The sequence below is a fragment of the Carassius auratus genome, chromosome 5 (genome assembly GCF_003368295.1).
Source record: "Carassius auratus strain Wakin chromosome 5, ASM336829v1, whole genome shotgun sequence".
Lineage (NCBI taxonomy): Eukaryota > Metazoa > Chordata > Actinopteri > Cypriniformes > Cyprinidae > Carassius > Carassius auratus.
The window spans coordinates 10,751,307-10,772,034 of NC_039247.1; the positions used below are offsets into that span (position 1 = coordinate 10,751,307).

Consider the following 20,728-nt stretch of genomic DNA (forward strand, 5'->3'; position numbering starts at 1 on the left):
CGCTCCACTTTTATAGACAATGTTTAAAAGCAAAATATGTCCAGTGTCCAGTATTTTTCAGATCATTTCACATTCTAATATAAGTTTGATTAGGAAATCTTGATTGACATCATGAGCATCCTGTAGACTAGAGAAAGAGATAGTAATACTTTTCCTGCCCACTAGGGGGCAGCAGACACTCATAGTAAATATAAGTTTGTAAACGCAAAGTAAAACAAACAAATGCATTCATTCTCAACGACAAACTATACAGGCCTATTTATATATATTCATTAACCATCTGTGCATTCAGTCAGATTCACAATGTGTGTTAACACTGTTCCATCATTAATGATTAATTACACAGGAACAAACTACTAATGCACTATTAACATTCTATTAACTACTATTAACTAACAAGAAACTGATTAATGAATTAAATGTAAGTTAAATGTAGTAGTTCACTATTAGCTAATCTATAACGACTATGCTTTCATATCTCCTACTAAGAACCATTGTATACAGGGTCATAATTATTGTGATTAATGCAAAATGTACAATTAATTCTAAAGTGAAGATTGTGCTAACCCACTAGTAATGACCCAAGTATTACAAATCCTTCAGAAAGTTTAACTAATTATTTGGATCAGTATTCTAAAGTAAATAACATGATAACTCTCTAGTAATGATGACTGAAATCATTGCAAGCTTTTGAGGGATTTATAAATGACTCTAGTGTTATTACATCCTTCTAAAGGAATTATTCATTATTTGGATCAGTATTCTAAAGAGAAGATCATGGTAACCCACTAGAAATGACTCAAGTATTACCAAATCCAATGGAAGGTGTTATTATCCAGAACCTTACAAAAACCTCTAAAGTTTTCTGTTTCTCTCTCAAAAGACTTCTGTCATAAGGGGGTTACTGATTAGTAAATAGTGAACTTCCATATTCAACTAACCACAGTTACTTACAAATCCCTTAATCAGAGTTTCTTGTTAGTTAATAGTAGTTACTTGAGGGCTAATAGTGCATTACTCATTCTTTCCTGTGTAGTTAACAGTATTCTAAAGTGAGAGTACTGTAAATGTGTTCTTGCATATGAATATCTCTGTGGCTCGCTAAATTGGGAGCTCTCAGATTTCCTCTAATCCCTGCACATCAAACAGAGGCACTGCTCTCCTGTGCTATCTCCACCTGCCGGATCTTCTTTCCTCTTACACAGTGCAGTTATTGTCCCTGTATCTATGTGTGTTTGTGGTTGAATCACAGCATAGGTTTTTTGACCCCACAAACCTTCCATCCCTAACGTTTTGGGTTTAAACATTGTTCTGACTGCTAAGCAGACAGTGGCCCGTGGCGTGGACATGGATGCTACACATCCACACTTCAGTATTTTTTCTTTCTTTCTAGATGAATGCATTTAACAGAAATACACAAATAACAAAAAAATTAGAGTGGGAGTGAATGACTAAACTGACTGACTGATTAACTGAGGGAATGACTGACTGAATGATGGAAAGCAGTGGCGGGACGTAAACCAATACACTAACCAGGTGGTGTCCACTACAAAGACATCTGTGTGTGTGTGTGCCTTGCAAATCCCACTCAGACACCTGCACTCAGAGCTTCCCACTGCCGAACCTCCACTTCAAACAGCACTGACACATCGGGCGGAAACAAATATCTACAGAGAAGGGAGCTAAAGACTCAGAAAGGAAGTAGAGAATAGGATTTCTGTAAAATTTTCTTAACACAACCTATTCTGATCATACAACACAGTTTTGATTTTCAGAAGGAAGTTTTATGTCTATATTTCTAAAATGTCTTTACTTATAGCTTTGATGGCTAACAGAATGTGAAATAAAAACAACAAATCATTACGGAGCATGAGAATGAATCTATAAGGCTGAATTTGACCTCCATCTGACTAGACATCACAGTCCAAAACAGCAGATGTGTATGACCCCATCACTCCACAGGGTGGTCTTGTTCAGTGGTTCTGTAGATACCTGGAATGAAGCTACACTTTCTGAAGACTGTAAAATAACTGTGTATTCATTGTTTTGAGAATACAATGTGAAATGCAATACTGCAGAGAGAATGCAATACAAAATAATATGATTTATTGTATGTATGAATATGAGCCAAAAATTTACCATCGAGAGAAATCTCTAATATTTTTTTTTGTATGTTTGTATGTACAAAATACACTCTTCTAATTCACATATATAAGTTTCTTATATATAGGAAAATTGTTTAATCTCAAACAAACATTTTGTGAAAATTAAAAAATGCACTAAATACATAATATTTAAGTTTTTCTTAAAAGAAGGCTTTCATGCTCCCCAATAAAAATGTCAATATTGCTTCATCAACTTTTTGATTGGATTTACTGTATTTTTCAACAAATGCAAAATAATTAGTTTGATATGTTTTAAAATGTAATTTATTGCTGTGACATGTCAAAGCAGACATTACTCCATCTTCAGTGTAACACAATCCTTCAAAAATGCATTTCTAATTTGCTTCTCAAGAAACATTTCTTATTGTTATTATGAAGTTTTACTTTAAAACTTTATTTTAAGGGCTAATTCTCACTAGTCGCTTATTAGTATGCATATTACTAGCATACTGGCTGTATAGTAGAACTTTTTTAAAGAACATATTAATGCCTTATTCTGGAAAAAAATATTTTAGGTCCCTTAATCCACCCCAAACCTAAACTTAACCACTACCTTACAAACATAAGCAGCAAATTAGCAGTTTATTGAGGGAAAACTCTTTCTTAATAGTGAATATGTGTTTCCTGTTCTAAAGTGTTACCAGATTTAGTTATTAATTTAGTACACATTTTTATAGGCCAGTTTTATACTATGTGTAGCAGGGGGTCTCTGCATCATCTCTCATATCCACAAAGGGGTCCTTGGCTAGAAAAAGGTCCCTGATGTTGAAGACTGAAGATGAGAGAACAATGTCTCTGCTCAGTGTCCTGTGTCTAATATTATGGTATGAAACATGATGACAGGCAGCTAGAGTTTTTGCTGCTTTGTATCCAAAGAAAGTGTATGTGTTCTGTCCATTTTGTTGACAAGTTCCAAGCTCAAACTTGGGAGTTGATACAGTGGACACTTGGTTAACAAATACGACTTGGTCACTTATCATATTTACACTAATGGCAAACATGAACACATTTAATTGTGTATAATAATATAGATGCAACTGGATGGATTGGAGTGAGGAAACAGTAATGTAATGCAGAAAGCAGAAAACTGATGTTCAGTGTGCATACAGAAAATACTGAAAATGATTTGAGACATTCACATTTGATATATTTCTGTTAATTGTATTTGTATTTTATATGATATCGTGTCGTAAAAAAAAAAAATATACAATTCATAAAAACACGACAATGAAATGATTTTCCCAGTATAGTTAAGGATTTGCCACCTAAATGTTTTTGCAAACCTCTTCAAACTACAAAAATTCACTTTCGTCCACCAATATAGTGTAAAGCAAAGCACATGCAATATGAAGTCTAATGCCACACCAAGCCTGAGGTATTAGTCGGTTAATGAATCTAAAACAAAATTCCCCACAAAACAACATTTAGTAAACAATACACAACATCAGTCCTGCTGGTCATTTGAACGAAACATTGACGCTTAATCATATGTTTACCATAACAACTACAGAATACAACAAGACTACAGCACTCTACTGTAGACACAACTTCAAAAACCCATTAGACCTAGATGTGTGACTTAATATATGATGAAGGACAGTTCTGTAAACAAACATGCTTTTAACACACCAAAGTCAAGCATGCTAAAACCATCTAAAACTAGAAACTGCAAATGGCATGCGTGGTTGATACCATCACACCTTGAAAGGACAAATGAAATCTCAGGAAAATAAAATAAGACTGATATCAAGACACAAACAGCAACATTGACTCTATCCTTACCATTGTTTTAGCAATACATTTTACTCTCAGACTTATTTTAACCCATAAAACATGGCTAACATATTAATCAGGTCTTCTAGTGTGGCTGATACCAGAGTGCTCTGATTGGATAATGGAGCCACTTCTCATAACCAATAAGAGAGGACTGCACCTTTTTCTCCTAGCAACAACAGCGACTGTTTCCTTTCAGCACGACAAACGAACACCCATATTACAATACGAATAATGGGAACTGCGCAGCTTTATGAAGGAGAATTTCTTTCTTTTCTGCCATTCCGCTCTGCATTTCAACCCCCGCTGGTTCTTTTCTGATTCCCGCTCATTCTCCATCATCCCCTTGTTTTTCCCTTCCTCATCTTTGGCTTCTTTCTCTCACACTCCTTCTCCTGGTTTTTTTCCTACATTACCTTCGTCTCACTCTTGCTGTATCTCTCCTCAACTCTTCCTCCACCCCGCCCCCACCTCTCCCTCTCTCTCGGCTGACTGTGTGTCTCTGGTAGGGGCACACAGCCGGCTCCTGTTTCATGCTCTTAAAGGAACAGCATGTTTTTCGTTTCACTGAAGGACTGTGCTGAGGGATTCTGGGTAACAGCACGCACTCGCTGACCCTGGGAGAGGTTCCGCACAGGCAGCCGCTGTGGAGCAAACATCCCGCTAAACTCTCACACACACACTTACCTTACACAAAACGGCACACTGCCTGTAACTGAACACAAAAAATAAATCAGACTTACAGCAGTGCAAATAAGTAGTGGGAAACGGGAAAAGTATGAATGTCAATGAAATCAATTTTAAAACATCAGAAAAAAAAACAGGAAACAAATGATGACTGACTGAGTTCACTTTTAAATTTCAAAGGTGAACAAATATAAAATGTCATTTGAAAACAGAAAACAAACATAAAAAGTACTTAAAAAAATACAAATACTGTGTACATGTGTCACGGTACTGCTGCTGTGTAGGAGCATGGAGCAAAGGAGCAAGGAGAACTTCATTAATTTTAATAATCAAAAGAGAACAGGAAAACACACATAGCAAGGCTGACATGAACAATTCCAAACAAGAGAGAACAGAACGGGCTAGAACTCAAATAGGGCAGATAACAAGAGGCAGACAGGTGATGAAGATATCTAATAACAAGGAACTGTGATTACTAATAATGGGAAAAGGAAGGACCAAATAAGGACAAACAGGAACATACATGTGACAGTATGTTAGTCACTTTCACAGTCAATTGAGATATATATATTTTTTCCAATTAAGGTGAATGTTTTAAGTATATGTTTCAACTTTAAAAGAATCTGCTCATTTACAGTAGATGATACCAATTCTGTAATTTAACATCTATGAATCTGATCACAAAAGGTATAATGCAGTAGTTAAGTGATTACACTCTTGGGGGTCATTTATAATTTTTAAACTGATGAAGTAACAACTACCTTCTACAGAAATACACCTTTCTTCTTGAAGACTCTTATAGAACATTGGTTAAGAGCGGCCAACTTAACCTAAATGAAAAAATGACATTTAATCTGCTCTCAAAAATGATAATTGTGCCAAAACTATAAGCCTCTTACATTTGAGACTAAATAATTGTCTTTCTTCCTGTTAACATATGCCTCTTGACTTAAAAAAAAAAAACTCCATTATTACTTTTTCTTACATGTTTATTATTTGATTTGAAAACACAATTTTTCTATAACATGTAAAAATATATGCGTTACTTGTGGAAATTGTCTTGTGGTGTGATCATTGAATAATTTTTTTTTTTTTTTTTAATACTGTCAATGTCTAAATAAGATTAATTTACATAGCAACCTAAAATGAAAAAATACTGAATACCACTTAGTCACAAAAGCCCTTTTTAAACTAGCTTTTTCTGGGGGATTGACGATAATGTTGCTTAACATAGACCACAACGGATGAAGACAATTCAGATTTTGGGAGTCAAATTAATACACTTACGTGGTATCAATTCCATTTCAATTAATTCATTCCTGCAGTATGATACCTCCCACACTGTAAAAAATGACTGTGATTTTAACGGTAAAGAACTGTGAAAATGCTACAGTACAAACTTGTTTACTGGTTAACGGTAATTTCATGTAAACTTTACAGGGAAAAACCATAAACTTACGTTCCCAGAATTCTCTGCGTTTCATTTCAAATTTTGTTTGAATTTGATGTTTTTTCTTTGAAATAACCATGTTTCTTCTTAATTTTTTCTTATCTGTTATGTTTATTAGGTTTGTATGTTACATAAAATGTTGTTAAATTACTGTTTATTGCATATTTCAGTTTAATGAGTCTCACTATGATGGTGTTTAGTGCTTCTTCTATGTATCTTATTATTTAAAAGCTGCATGTTATGGGTTTTGTTTCATCACGCGACTTTCTCATCATTCCCTGCTTTTGGTGGTTACCAGTGTAATACAAAGGTACAAAACAGATTTCAGTACTTCAATAAGTTTGTATATTAATATTATATCAGTTAAATTATGGTATTAAACTGTAAATATAAGGTAAAACCGTTAAAGGGGGGGGGGGATGAAATGCTCGTTTTCACTCAATATCCTGTTAATCTTGAGTACCTATAGAGTAGTACTGCATCCTTCATAACTCCAAAAAGTCTTTAGTTGTATTATATTCATAAGAGAAAGATAGTCTGTACCGATTTTTGCCGGAAAAACACGACCGACTGGAGGCGTGACGTGTGGGCGGAGCTAAAGAATCACGAGCTTGAATAGGCTTTTGCGTTGAGAGCATGTGGAAGCTGTGACATTACCGTGAGGCAAAAACCATCATCCAAAACAAACCATGGCTTACAGTCAGATTCAGCCGTTTATTTATGATCCAGAATCAGATCCAGAGGCTGAAACTGAACGAAAGCAGCAGCAGCAACGACTCGCTCCGAGCGGGGCTCAAACCCGGGTCTCAGCATGGGAGGCGGACGCACTAACAAGGAGGCAGAGATATTTGAAGCAGTTTTACTCACCGCCTGCGGTTCAAACACACGATCGTGACCCTTTTTCCTTGGGATTGCAACATCCTTAAGAAATAAACGATACGCAAATCCGGCGTCAAACTGGGCCTTGTGAACAAGCATCTTCGAAATGCAGGGAACAAACAAAAACACTTGCACAGCTCCGTTGATGCTCTGTAAAAATAAAACTCCATCCACTGGTCCCTTAATGCTGTTTCTTTGGTAATCTGTGCAGGGTTATCTTGCCCTGGCAACCAAAAACACACTTCTTTTGTGACTTTTCGCTCTCGCTCTGATCAGTGAATCGCTCTGATCAGTGAACTGTCTGTGCTCAGCCTCGCTCTACGGGAGCGCGCACTCTTCCGGCAGAAGTGCGTCAGGACCCATACAAGTAAATTCCGCTCCATCTAACGTCACACAGAGCCATACTCGAAAAAAAACTTTCCGAAACTTGTGACAAACCGGAAGGAGTATTTTGGGAACAAAAATACTCCTTCAAATGTACAACTTAATTTTTGAAACTATGTCCATGTTTAGCATGGGAATCCAACTCTTTAACAGTGTAAAAAACTCAGTATGCATGAAATAGCATTTCACCCCCCCTTTAAACCTAAAACGGTAGCACTTTATTTTACAGTCCTGTTTCTCATGTACATACTATGTACTTATTATAGTAATTACAATAACTAAGTAATAACTAGGTACTAACCCTGAACCTACCCCTAAATCTAACCCTACCCCGTGTAGTCACCTTGAATAACCAGAACTTACTTAGACAAATACACTGTAAGTACACTATAAGTACATGTTAGTACACATACTGTAAAATAAAGTGCAACCCCTAAAACAGTGTAACTGTATTTTTTACGGTATAAAACCGTTAAACCAAAATTTGTGTTACCGTATTTTTTACGGTATAATTCTGGCAACCACAGCTGCCGTTTTTTTACCGTATATTTTACGGAATATTTTTAACAGTGCACATATTAGAAAGGGAAAGAGACATCTTCAGCACAGTATGCATCCGAAAGCCAAATTTTGAACTTTTTTGTGTGGACGTTAGCTGTTATCAATAGGTGAAAATAGCTTAATATTGTCAAACTGTCAGGATCCTGCCCTGACAGCCCTGTCCATCTTGTCTCTGTTCCACGTTTCTCTGTTTGTTTTGTGTCTAAGCACATGGTTCTGTCTTTGTTTGTGTCTGCCACGTGCTCCCCTTGTCCCACCTCCTTGTTACCCCTGGTCACGCCCCCTTGTTTAGCCCTTGTCTGCTTGATTGTTTTCACCTGATCCTCATGTGTACTTTCCTATATATTGGGGTTTCTTTCCTTGTGTCTCTGCTGGTTCGTTTTGGTGTTTACCCATCTCTTAGCCTAGAATTTATCCCTTTGAGCTTGATAATTATTTTGATATCTTATCTAGTTGTTTATATCCTTTTTGGTCCTTAGCTTTGTCTAGTTTAAAAGAAAAGGAAGTCTTTTTGTGTATTCTAATCTAGTTTTGTTTCTCATTCGATTTAAACTTTCATTTATTCTTGCTTAAGTGATTCCAGTTTTGGATTGAGTTTTGTTCTTACTCTTGGATTATAGCTTTGGTTTTCTTTTGCTTTGTTCTAATTTTGTCTTCAATTGTCTGTGTCGTTTTGAGTCTTGTTTTTGTGTATTGTCCTGTCTTGGCCCCACTCGGATTTCCTGACCACTGTACCCCACTGCCTGGAAGCAGCTCACCTCTCTCACGTGTCAAGTCTCTGGTCTTGTGAGTCTCTACCTGGCGACTAGTCTGGTGACGTTGCAGTTTCACTTGAAGCTACGAGTTTCCTGTGTCTACCTGACCCTTCCTCTGGAGCTGCCTACTCTGTGCTTGGGCCTGTGGTCATCTTGGACTGTCTCAGTGGTCATCCCTCCTGCCCGTATTGTTGTCTGCCCAGCCCATCTGTTTGAACTGTTTCACTGCAAATTCCCCAGCTGTTCCAGTCTTTGTCTTGTTAATAAAATACCCTTGTCTGCTCATTCTGCATTTGGGTCCCATTTCTTGCAGATCCCTGACAGAACGAACCAGCCGTTGCAGAGCCGGTCGTGCCCACGCCAGAGCCGGTCGTGCCCACGCCAGAGCCGGTCGTGCCCACGCCAGAGCCGGCCGTGCCCACGCCAGAGCCGGCCGTGCCCACGCCAGAGCCGGCCGTGCCCACGCCAGAGCCGGCCGTGCCCACGCCAGAGCCGGCCGTGCCCACGCCAGAGCCGGCCGTGCCCACGCCAGAGCCGGCCGTGCCCACGCCAGAGCCGGCCGTGCCCACGCCAGAGCCGGCCGTGCCCACGCCAGTCAGTCCAGAGTTGATTCGAAGAAGTAATACCATGTTCCCAGAGCTTGCTGTTGAGATGTCACCCCCTGCGCCCATGTCAGCTCCAATCTCTGAGCCCATTCCAGTGTCTGTGCCAGCTCCAGAGTCTGCGCTGGTCCAGGAGCCTCTAGAGTCCATCACTGCAGCCCAGGAGGGCCCGTCAGAGTCCAGCCCAGTGTCTGTCCTTACAGCCCAGGAGGGCCCGTCAGAGTCCAGCCCAGTGTCTGTCCTTACAGCCCAGGAGGGCCCGTCAGAGTCCAGCCCAGTGTCTGTCCTCACAGCCCAGGAGGGCACGCCAGAGTCCAGCCCAATGGCGGTCCCTGAAGCCCTGGAGAGTGCTTCCAAGTCCGTATCGGAATCCATTCTTGCATCTCCAAAATTATTTTCCCAAGGATGCACCCTCTCTGCTCCTGTGGTCATGGCACCTGAGTTTGTCCCAAGGCACTTCATGCATCAAGAGTTGGCCCCAGAGGCCATAAAGGCTACCTCCAAGGTTCCTCCAGAAAGACAAGTCCACCTCCCTAGAAGGACCACCAACAAGATCCCTATCCCTTCCACCCCTTTAGCTAGTCCTTCTGGATCCCATAAGCCAGAACCTCCCTGGTCCTCAAACTATTCTCCAGGATTATTTTCCTCCCTCCCAGTCCCACCCCTTAGGGTTCCTGGCTACCCTGGAGTTCCAAGCTTTGTTCCCAACCCACCCCCCCAGTTGGTACCTCCCTGTACTGTTTTGCCCAGTGTGGACGCCTGGGGGCGTCCATTAGGGGGAGGGTACTGTCAGGATCCTGCCCTGACAGCCCTGTCCATCTTGTCTCTGTTCCACGTTTCTCTGTTTGTTTTGTGTCTAAGCACATGGTTCTGTCTTTGTTTGTGTCTGCCACGTGCTCCCCTTGTCCCACCTCCTTGTTACCCCTGGTCACGCCCCCTTGTTTAGCCCTTGTCTGCTTGATTGTTTTCACCTGATCCTCATGTGTACTTTCCTATATATTGGGGTTTCTTTCCTTGTGTCTCTGCTGGTTCGTTTTGGTGTTTACCCATCTCTTAGCCTAGAATTTATCCCTTTGAGCTTGATAATTATTTTGATATCTTATCTAGTTGTTTATATCCTTTTTGGTCCTTAGCTTTGTCTAGTTTAAAAGAAAAGGAAGTCTTTTTGTGTATTCTAATCTAGTTTTGTTTCTCATTCGATTTAAACTTTCATTTATTCTTGCTTAAGTGATTCCAGTTTTGGATTGAGTTTTGTTCTTACTCTTGGATTATAGCTTTGGTTTTCTTTTGCTTTGTTCTAATTTTGTCTTCAATTGTCTGTGTCGTTTTGAGTCTTGTTTTTGTGTATTGTCCTGTCTTGGCCCCACTCGGATTTCCTGACCACTGTACCCCACTGCCTGGAAGCAGCTCACCTCTCTCACGTGTCAAGTCTCTGGTCTTGTGAGTCTCTACCTGGCGACTAGTCTGGTGACGTTGCAGTTTCACTTGAAGCTACGAGTTTCCTGTGTCTACCTGACCCTTCCTCTGGAGCTGCCTACTCTGTGCTTGGGCCTGTGGTCATCTTGGACTGTCTCAGTGGTCATCCCTCCTGCCCGTATTGTTGTCTGCCCAGCCCATCTGTTTGAACTGTTTCACTGCAAATTCCCCAGCTGTTCCAGTCTTTGTCTTGTTAATAAAATACCCTTGTCTGCTCATTCTGCATTTGGGTCCCATTTCTTGCAGATCCCTGACACAAACGTCCTGCAATTTGACTGCAGTATCCCACCAGTCTAAAATAATTTTTCAAATGCTAATAATGCGTGGAATTTTAGAAAATGAATTAGCCTCACTGGAAGATTTAAGTAAACTGGTGGAAAAGGTGTTAAACATAGTTTAACAAACTAAAAATAGTTTTTTAAAAATATAATGAATACTTTTGACTATGGATTTAGTATTCCAAAAAAGGGTAAACCTAAGAAGTTCAATTGCACCTATTATGGTCATCTTTCTGCTCCTCGTTTTAATCTGGCGATTGAAACTACACACTTTGCTGTTGGCCGTACCACCCAACCTTAATTGACCTCACTCTCTCCCTCCTTCCAGCTCTTTCTCCCTCCTCATCTCTGCTCCATAGGAATTCTGCCGCTGGGCTTTTTAATATTCCCTGTGCTTCAGTGCGGCCCAGCCAAAGCGAACTGACACTACAGATTAACCACAGACAGAAGGAATGCAGCGCTGCTTTTGTGCCACGTGGAGAGCCGCCAACTAAACGCCTTTGGCCAGGTCGGACTGTAGGAGATCTCAGAAAGCGAGAGCGGGAAGAGAAGAGAGCGAAACAGAGAAAGCAAAGGACCAAATCAGAGAGAGAGAGAGTGAAAGTGACAGTCATGAAGTAAAGATGCTGCAGACAGCCCACACTCGCCCTGGACGGGAGGTGTCAGCCTAATTTGTCAGCTGCTTAATGATGACCTCAAGCTAGCCACAGGAAGATGGCATGGGGAATTTGCTAATAAGCTCCTGGCAAGAGTGCGAACTAATGCCAAAAAGTGAATACTAGAACACAAATCGAACACAACAACCTTTGACATCTCATGTTGATTTATCAAAAGCATTTTTCTCATTGCAATATACTTGGAATAATTCCCTTTATATTAAAGTTCAGTAAGTTAAAAATTCCCTCAGTCCCCTGCTTATCTGTCCTCTCAGAGACAAGGAGGCATCATGGGAAGAGTGTAGAGTGAGACAGCCCATGCAGGGAGGGGCTGGAGACCCAGCGGCGCCAGCAGTATGTCTTCAGACACCTGGCATTTTGTTGGTGGTCAGGGTTACTATGGCAACCCGCCAAGACTTTGCCAGGGCCCCAAAGGCAGAGTTGGACTGCACAGGTGCACTCGTCTATTAGTTTTGTATTTTCTGTTTTGTTTAAAATGTAAAGCTCTTCAAAGTCAAATATTTCACATTTCAATTATCAAAAAAAAAAAAAAAAAGGATTAATTTAGACATGGTTATTTATGTGCGCACACAGTTACAAGACAGAATGAAATGATAAATATGGGAAATACAATAAAGAAAGAAAACAATAGGGAAAGAAAGTAAAAAAGAGAAAAGAGGGAAAGGACACACAATAGGGAAGAAGCAGCCTCATGCACATTAGCACAGTAGAGGACAATGTAAAAATGAATGATTTGGGGAAATTAGAAAGCTGTTCAGTCAGATGTGGTAAAAAAAAAAAAAAAGGATTTAAGGCATATGAGAAAGAAAAAAGTCAAACAAAAGTGAATATGAAGAGAATGAAAAGCTTGCACAAAGGGGCCAGAGAGAGGGAGACCTTACGGACAGTAACCAAACTGTCCATATTGGACTCATTGCTCTGCCCTTTTTAGAATCATCTTTTTTGAAAGTTTACAGTAAGTTAGCGTTCATAATACTAGATTGTCTTTTGAAGCTTATCAAGTTGTTAGACATTCCATTAGATGTAAATAATTGCTAACAGATGCAATTATTAAAAAAAATAATAATGACTACCCTTATAGTTACTTTATTATTACATACTGTATAATAAAGACACAAACACATGCTCCAGTGCACATGAATCTTACATATAACTATTTTCTTTTTCTTTTTCTTTTTTTTTTTGAGGGACAAACTTATAATACAAATATATATACACTACCGTCTAAAGGTTTGGGAACGTGATTTAATGTTTTTTGAAAGAAATAAGCTGTATTTATTTGATTAATAAATAAAATTTGATTACAGTAAAAACTGTAATGTTGTGAAATATTATTACAATTTAAAATGACTGTTTTTATATTTTTAATATATTTTTATATTTTAAAATACATTATATCTATATGTAATTTATTCTTAATGATTTAGTGCTCAACAATCATTATCAAGATTGAAAATAGTTCTACTGCCTAATATTTTTGAGAAAACTACAACATTAACCTGATTATAATAAGATTTTCAAAGAGCTAATAATATTTTTTTTATTATAATTATTTTCTTATTTTAATTGAATATATATTTATATACAATGTTCAATACCACATAGTGTACGAGATGCAAATGAAAACCAGTCAAACTTGCAAATAAACATAACAGAATAGAATATTTTTTTGTAGCTTTAAGTAAATAATGTTTGTCTTTCACTTTGCAGACATTGTAAACAAAATGGATTTAATTCAAATGGATTTAGCTTGTAACAGGTTTATATACAGTAGTTTCCATGTTATTTGCAATAAATGGGATTTGTCGTGAAGGAAGATTTTCATAGTCTGCACGCACACGCTAGTGCGCACGCACACACACACACACACACACACACACACACACACACACACACACACGTTTACCCAGCTACCTAAATGAGGACATTCCAAAGGTGTAATGGTTTTATTACTGTACATTCTGTATATTTTATTGCCCTATACCAACTGTACAGGTAACCTAAACCTGCATTTTTACAAATAAAAAAGAACTTGGTTTACTTTATTTTTATACCAGTTTTACAAATAAGGACATACATGTTTTTGGAGATTTTGTCAGGTTTAGCTCACTTTTGGGTACAAATTTGTCCCTTAAAAATGTTTAAGCAGGTACACACAGACACACACACACACACACACACACACACACACACAAACAACCTTAAACACAATCGTTGTTATTTTCCCACACAGCCACTTCACCTCAGACAAATGCAAACACTTGCCACAAATGCAATTGTATTTCATTTCCCTGTGTTGATCTGCCTCCTCCTATTATATCTTCACTCCCTCTCTTTTAAATATGCTAATCAATTTACTTTTTCAGTTGAACACCTTTTATAGAGCGAAATGTCAGGAGGATCCCTACTTTGTGCAGTAGAATTGTATGTAAATGACATTATGCCATGTTAGACATAGTGAATATGGTAAAAGACAACAGCTAGCAAAGGGCATGGGTTCAGTTCCCTAGGAAAGCACAGACTGATAAATAATACACTTTCAATGCATTTTTTTACAGAGCCCCACATATCGCTTTCAGAAAAAAAAACATAGGCTAAATTGTGTGCATGATTTACTATTTCATTACCTCGATTTATAAATGGTCCGCACGATTTACTTATTTGTTCCCTCGATTTGCTAAATCGTGTACACAATTTATCATTCAATAGAACTAATTAGTAAATTGTGCGCACAGTTTAGCAAATCGAAGAAATGAAATAGTAATCGTGTGCACGTTTTAGTACATTGAGGGAATGAATTCATTAATCATGTGCAGGATTTATTTATTTTTTCTTGAATGTCATGTGCGGGGCTCTGTAATTTTTTGTTACTTTTGATAATGTTGCACAGATGTAAATAGTTACTTCACAAAGCCATTAAGCCAATAATCAAATTTACAACAATATTGCAACTCTAAAAGAGATTCCTATTTCTCTCAGCTCTGAGAACATATACAGCATAAATTGTGTTAGAGTTAGGAATTTTGAAACATATTATGATTTGTGACAACACTACATTTTTAAAAATGTTCTTTCCATTATATTATTCAGCATCATTCAAAAAGGAATTCCATTCCAAAAGGTAAATGCATTTCATACCACAAAATCTGATTTAATTAATGCTTTGTATTAAAAAAAATACTGAATTAATAAAAAGCAATATGTGATTTAACTATATTACCATTCTTTTTAGGAAATGGAAAAAGGAAAAATAAGAAAAGTACACTCTTAAAAATAAAGGTCATTCAAAAGGTTCTTCACAGTGATGTCATAAAAGAACCATTTTTGGTTCCAGAACCAATCAGTAACTTACAAAAAGTTTATTCTATGGCATCGTGAAGAACTTTATTTTCAAGGGTGTAAATATTATTAATTTAAAAAATATATTTAACACTTTTAACTGCAATGCAGTCATAATCCAAAAAGCACCAAATTCAGGACTGATTTTACAGTCGTTGAGTATACATGTCCTATTCAGTGCATTAAACATATGGCCAGAAAGGACTAAGTGTCAAGAGAAAACAGTGACCTCTGACTTCTCCTGAGGCAAGAGCACATAATGTACACCCTGCCCACCCACTTCACTCCCATGATGCATCTGAACCAACAACCCCACATGAGAAATACTGTGTGAATGTACCACATTTTCAAGAATACCACTGACAAACAACAGACAAACATACTTTTTAATTGTACTTTTACATGTCCATGACTAGCCATTGTTGAATAGCTTTGGTGAAACCCGAGAAACCTCAATTACATGCAAAGGAAATAAGAAATAAATGAACTTTTGTGGTGCTCTTGTGCCAACCAATTCTGACAAATGTGTTATGGGGTTTTATGTAATCTTATAATTTTTTTTTATATTTTCCTTACTATTTACCATATTTTCAAGATACTGTAAGAAAATTTAAATTGTGAGACAAGAATAAAGCAGAGCAACACTTGTGTAAACCTTTTGAATGACCTCAATATAAAATTTTATTGTTTAGGTTGTGTGGCAGCCTGTAGCATTCTAAACTGCTAAACTTATGACTAATGTTCTTAGTGTTTATCAGTGGGTGATTATCATTAAAAAGATGATGGTATTTTCAAATATCTTATAAAATGTACAGTTTACTTACATCATGTCAAGTGGTTCCATGCAGCCGTGTTAAATAGATAATACAGAACTATAGGGTTTCACATTAATATTTATTAAATATTGGGTTTATGACTATTTATCAAAAGTAGAACACATTAATAGAAAACAGATGTTCCACTAGAGTCTATTTAAGGAAAGTATGTTATCTGTGAGCTCATGTACAATAGATTTTGTGTCTGTTTGTGAGTGTTGACATAATAAATAGAAAAAGTATATCAATTGTATTAGCTTTTTCATTCCATTCTCCCCTCCTATGGTGTCTCTTGTTTCCTGCTTCTTTTCCCTTTCCTCCTCTCTTCTTCACACACACACACACACACACTCACACATGCATGCACGCACACACAAACACCTATTTATTTGGAAATAAAAATTCTGACTGCTAAAATATACAAATTTCCTCCCAATTGTGAATTCATGTCAAATACAGAAGGTGCTGCTGATAAAGTAGAAACATGATACTAATAAAAAATGTTAAAAATGTTGTGCATGAAAATCAAATCCACTATAATTTTATACCATTCCATTTAAAGCCCCACCCTTAATTTCAAGTACTTTTAAAAGCTAACAATTAAAATATATATATATAATGTAGGTGTGTGTGTGTGTCTGTTTTCTAGTTACTTGCACAATTGTGAAAAATGCAAAAGGTCTATACACTGTCCCATTTTACACTGTCTTCTAGCATGCATTAATATCACATTCAGATGAGAAATGTATTTCTACATCATTTCTTTTTTTGTCCAGTATGTTACAACACACTCTCATCTGCCCTATCATTGTAGTCCTAAAGAATAGTAAAAATGTCTTTGCACATTTCTTTGTGTTATGAAATTAAATTGTACAAACTAAAGTTGACTTAAGTGCTCTCTTTTAAGTTATTGACCAAAGATAACAGCTCTTCATCTGGCAGCACCGCACAGACTAGAAACATACAAATATAAATACAACAAGTTTTTTTTTAATATTATTTAAGTGAAAGAGCCCCCATTAGGCCACAGTCAAAACATCAAGATTGAAAGCGGAGACTGTCTAAAGCACGGCATTGCAACTATATTGTAAACATCACCCTTGTGACATCTGCAGGATAACAGTGCATTAAGACCTGTTGTTATGGATACAAAAGCAGGTCTACATTCCACTTGAGAAATATCCTGATGCATTTACAGTCACAGGTTGCAGGCCATTATACAGGTCAAAAGTTTAACTCTTGCTGGCCTGGTAATTGCTCATGTGTCTTTCATATAAGAAAGATCTGTGGTGCTCTGACATCTCTGCATTGTATGCAATATGGCCTCTACCATTTCATTTTACACCAACATATAATGGAATAAATATCCAACTAGTCAGAAAACTTTATACTGACTGGTCCATCGTGGTGTAACTGACTGTTAGTCCAGGCTACATACATCCCTCTCTGGTCTGCCTACTCACATGATGATAATTAAAACTTAAATCAATAGCTCAACATGCATTTATTTATCTGGTACATCATTGGTAACACATGATCCTTCAGAAATCATTCTTATATGTTGATTTGGTGCTCAAGAAACATTTCTTACTATAAATGTTGAACAACAGTTTAGTAAAAATTAGTGTTGTTCCGATTCCGATACTAGTATCGGAAATATCACCGATACCACAATAAATTCTGGCATCGGTGAGTACATGAATCCATATACCAATCCGATTCCATTTTCTTAAACAAGACCTAGTTATGACCGCTAGCTTTGCCTAACCGCTGCACGGTTCTTCTTCGCAGAAAACGCGTTAGCAGCACTGATCTATATATGACTGGATCGCTCATCGCATTCTAAACTGCCAACAGACAGTGAAGCCTCTTCTATATTATAGATCAGTGGTGAGCAGTATGTCCACTGTCCAACCAGACAGTAAAATGGCGATTAGGGATGCCACTTCACTACCAAGTCGGTGCTGAAAATTAAAAAATTTGATGATACCAGCGTCTCTGTAGTACAGTAAGTTCGAGAATATTCGGTACCCACAGCTGCGTTCAGTCGCTTCCATGTTAGTCTAAGTACAGGGCTCCAGACTATAGCCGAGTATATACTAGTGTCTGTGAATATTAATCCGCAAAATATAATTTAAATATTACTACTGCAAATTCTACATCTCTGTGGGTGACGGGCGCAGATGCACGGGAGCTCGCTGTTTTGTAGTCTCTGCCATGTGTCACTATATGAGGACACGAACGCATAAACCGTCACTTCATGAGAATTTACCGTTTCATTTGAGAAAACTCATATCATAAACACAGACACTCAAAGATCTTGTTTTTTACTTGTTTTGTTGTAAAGAGATTATCTGATTAATATATCATTTTTTTTATATTCCTAGACTTGTTTGTTGCAATTTTTTTATATAGTTATATTGTAAAACTAAAATAGCTTTTTTAGTATGCGGTGTTAGATTTTTGGCTGCATTTGAAGTTCTTTTTCTCTTAAGAAAATAAATAATATTACTGTCAAATTCATGTCAGGTAATAAAAATACGGTAATAAATACAGTAGTTCACCATGTATTTGTTCATGTTTTATTAAGGGATAAGTCTGAAGCACACCATAAAATAATTCTAGCAATTTACACAGGGCTAGTAGTATATACAGCTGTATATACAGATACACACCAGATACAGGTATCTGATCAGTACTCGGCATCGGCCGATACCCTGAGACCATGTATCGGAATCGGTATCGGGAAGAGGAAAAGGGTATCTGAACATAACTAGTAAAAATTGAGATGCATGTTTTCCCAAGATTCTTGATGAATAAAGTTCAAAATAATAGCATTTATTTGAAATTGAAATTTTTTGTTACATTATAAATTCCTTTACTGAAACTTTTGATTAATTTAATGCATTACTGCTGAATAAAATTATTACTTTATTTTTTTTATCCCAACATTTAAATGGTAATGTAAATAATTGTGAAAGCATACGATAATCATAAGGAATTAACAAATTTTGACAAAGACATATGGAGCTGATGGGAAATATAGTAAAGAACAAGATCGTGAGATTAAACAACACCCAGATAGAACCTTCTGAACCATTACAACTAATCCACAGTTTGTTTGGAATGATTTTAAATTCCTAATGGCTTATTTTAAGTGTAAATGTGATATAAAGACTGATGACTATTGCACTCTTTATGCCTCTCTCTCTTTTGGCTTATATATGAGCAGCCTTCACACAGCACTCTTTCATACTGTCATCTTGCCCCTATTCCTATCATACAGCTCAATGTATCACATATTTAACACATTCAAATCATCATTAAAATAAATAGTGCATATGAAAAATCTGTTCTCCGCCATTATACTTCTCTGTGGTTCATTCTGAGACTTTTTCAGAAGAAACACCCTGTTCTATTGTGGTACTGCTATGGAAAGAAACGCACATTGAGGGGACACAGACCTACGTGTGGAGAGGATTAGAAACAGCACAGACTGCGAGCAACTCCTGGATAAAAAGCCACTCAGCCATGATAAGCTTAACATTGAATTATGAGGGCTGGCAAAACTCAAGACCATCCAGTACCCAATAAACGCATTCTGAACAGAGATACTCTAAGAAAGTGACTATGAGAAGGGTGTGGCGAGAGTTTTATATAAGGGAATGGAATCACTAAAGTTCATTAACATTAACATGGCTTTTATTGGCAGTAAATGTATGTTCGTCCACATGTTTTCATTTCATGAGGAACCAAGGGCACAAATGAGGCACAAAGACAAAACCATGAAAGAACATTAAAAACATAGACTTTACTTTCAGAAGAAGAGTGGAAAGCTTAGTTGTACATTTTACCGTTATGCATTTTCAGACACGTTTACATACTGTATTATCAGTTCATGTATTCCCTGGGAACCTTACCCAGGGTTTGACCTAAAGCTCCAAATAATTTGCTCCAAAATCTGAAATCTTTGAGCTAATTATCTAAAAGTTTGTCCAACATTCACTTAACTTTAGAGTTTTGAGTAACTTTTAGTTCTATTAATAACCCTTCTAGAGGGAGCCTTAAGAAAGTTGGAAGCTGAATGACAAGATAAACCACAAGTTAAATACATGAGTCTGCTGGGAAACATACTGTGTTTGAGAAAAATACTTCCTTTAGAGGAAGGGTAGAAAAGTTTCATCCATGTTCTGCACGGACATTCTGAAAAATTAGATGAAAAATGTGCCGTGGTGTGACATCTGACTTGGGTTTGAGAAGCTACAAGGTAATAAGTAAATGATAGAGATGTAGGGTTGGGAACCAAGATTATCTTAAATAAAATAACAGAACCACGTGATTTTCATGACATTCAGTTTGGTTGATAGTTCTCACACATGCATCCTTCCACAGATACAAAAATACCCTAAATGTTCCTTGCATTTCCATTCAGCACCAAAAATACAGTTTAACCATGTGAAGTCTGCTTCACAATTAAATATGGTCCGGCTCATTTTAGTGAATCAAAAACATACAGGGTAACCACAGAGTTTGATTCTGTAGTAAATGACTCTTATCATCTGGTTCTTTTTAGCTAATCAAGAACATACAGTGCAACTACTGAAGTCAGATTCTCAATTTAATGACTCATATGGTCAAGTTCTTTTTAGTGAATCAAAAACAGAGGGCCACCAGTAAAGTCCAAACCTCAAGTAAATGGCTTGTATGACATGGTTCTTTTTAGTGAATCATAAATAATACAGCTTAACCGGTGAAGTATGAACATTTTTTGTGATTTGTTGTTTTACCTTTATCATTAGAATGGTCACAACATTTGGCATCACAATTGCATTTGGTTTTCCAGGTATTTAAAGGAACAATAATAATAGAGAGTTGAGGACCCCTGAT

General features: G+C 37.3%; 1 protein-coding gene across 1 annotated transcript in view; it reads left to right on the top strand.

The window, feature by feature from the left end:
- The window catches only part of LOC113074909 (multiple epidermal growth factor-like domains protein 9), a 210,932-nt gene that overhangs the window by 85,396 nt on the left and 104,808 nt on the right, over positions 1 to 20,728 (top strand). The gene's annotated exons all lie outside the window — the stretch shown is intronic.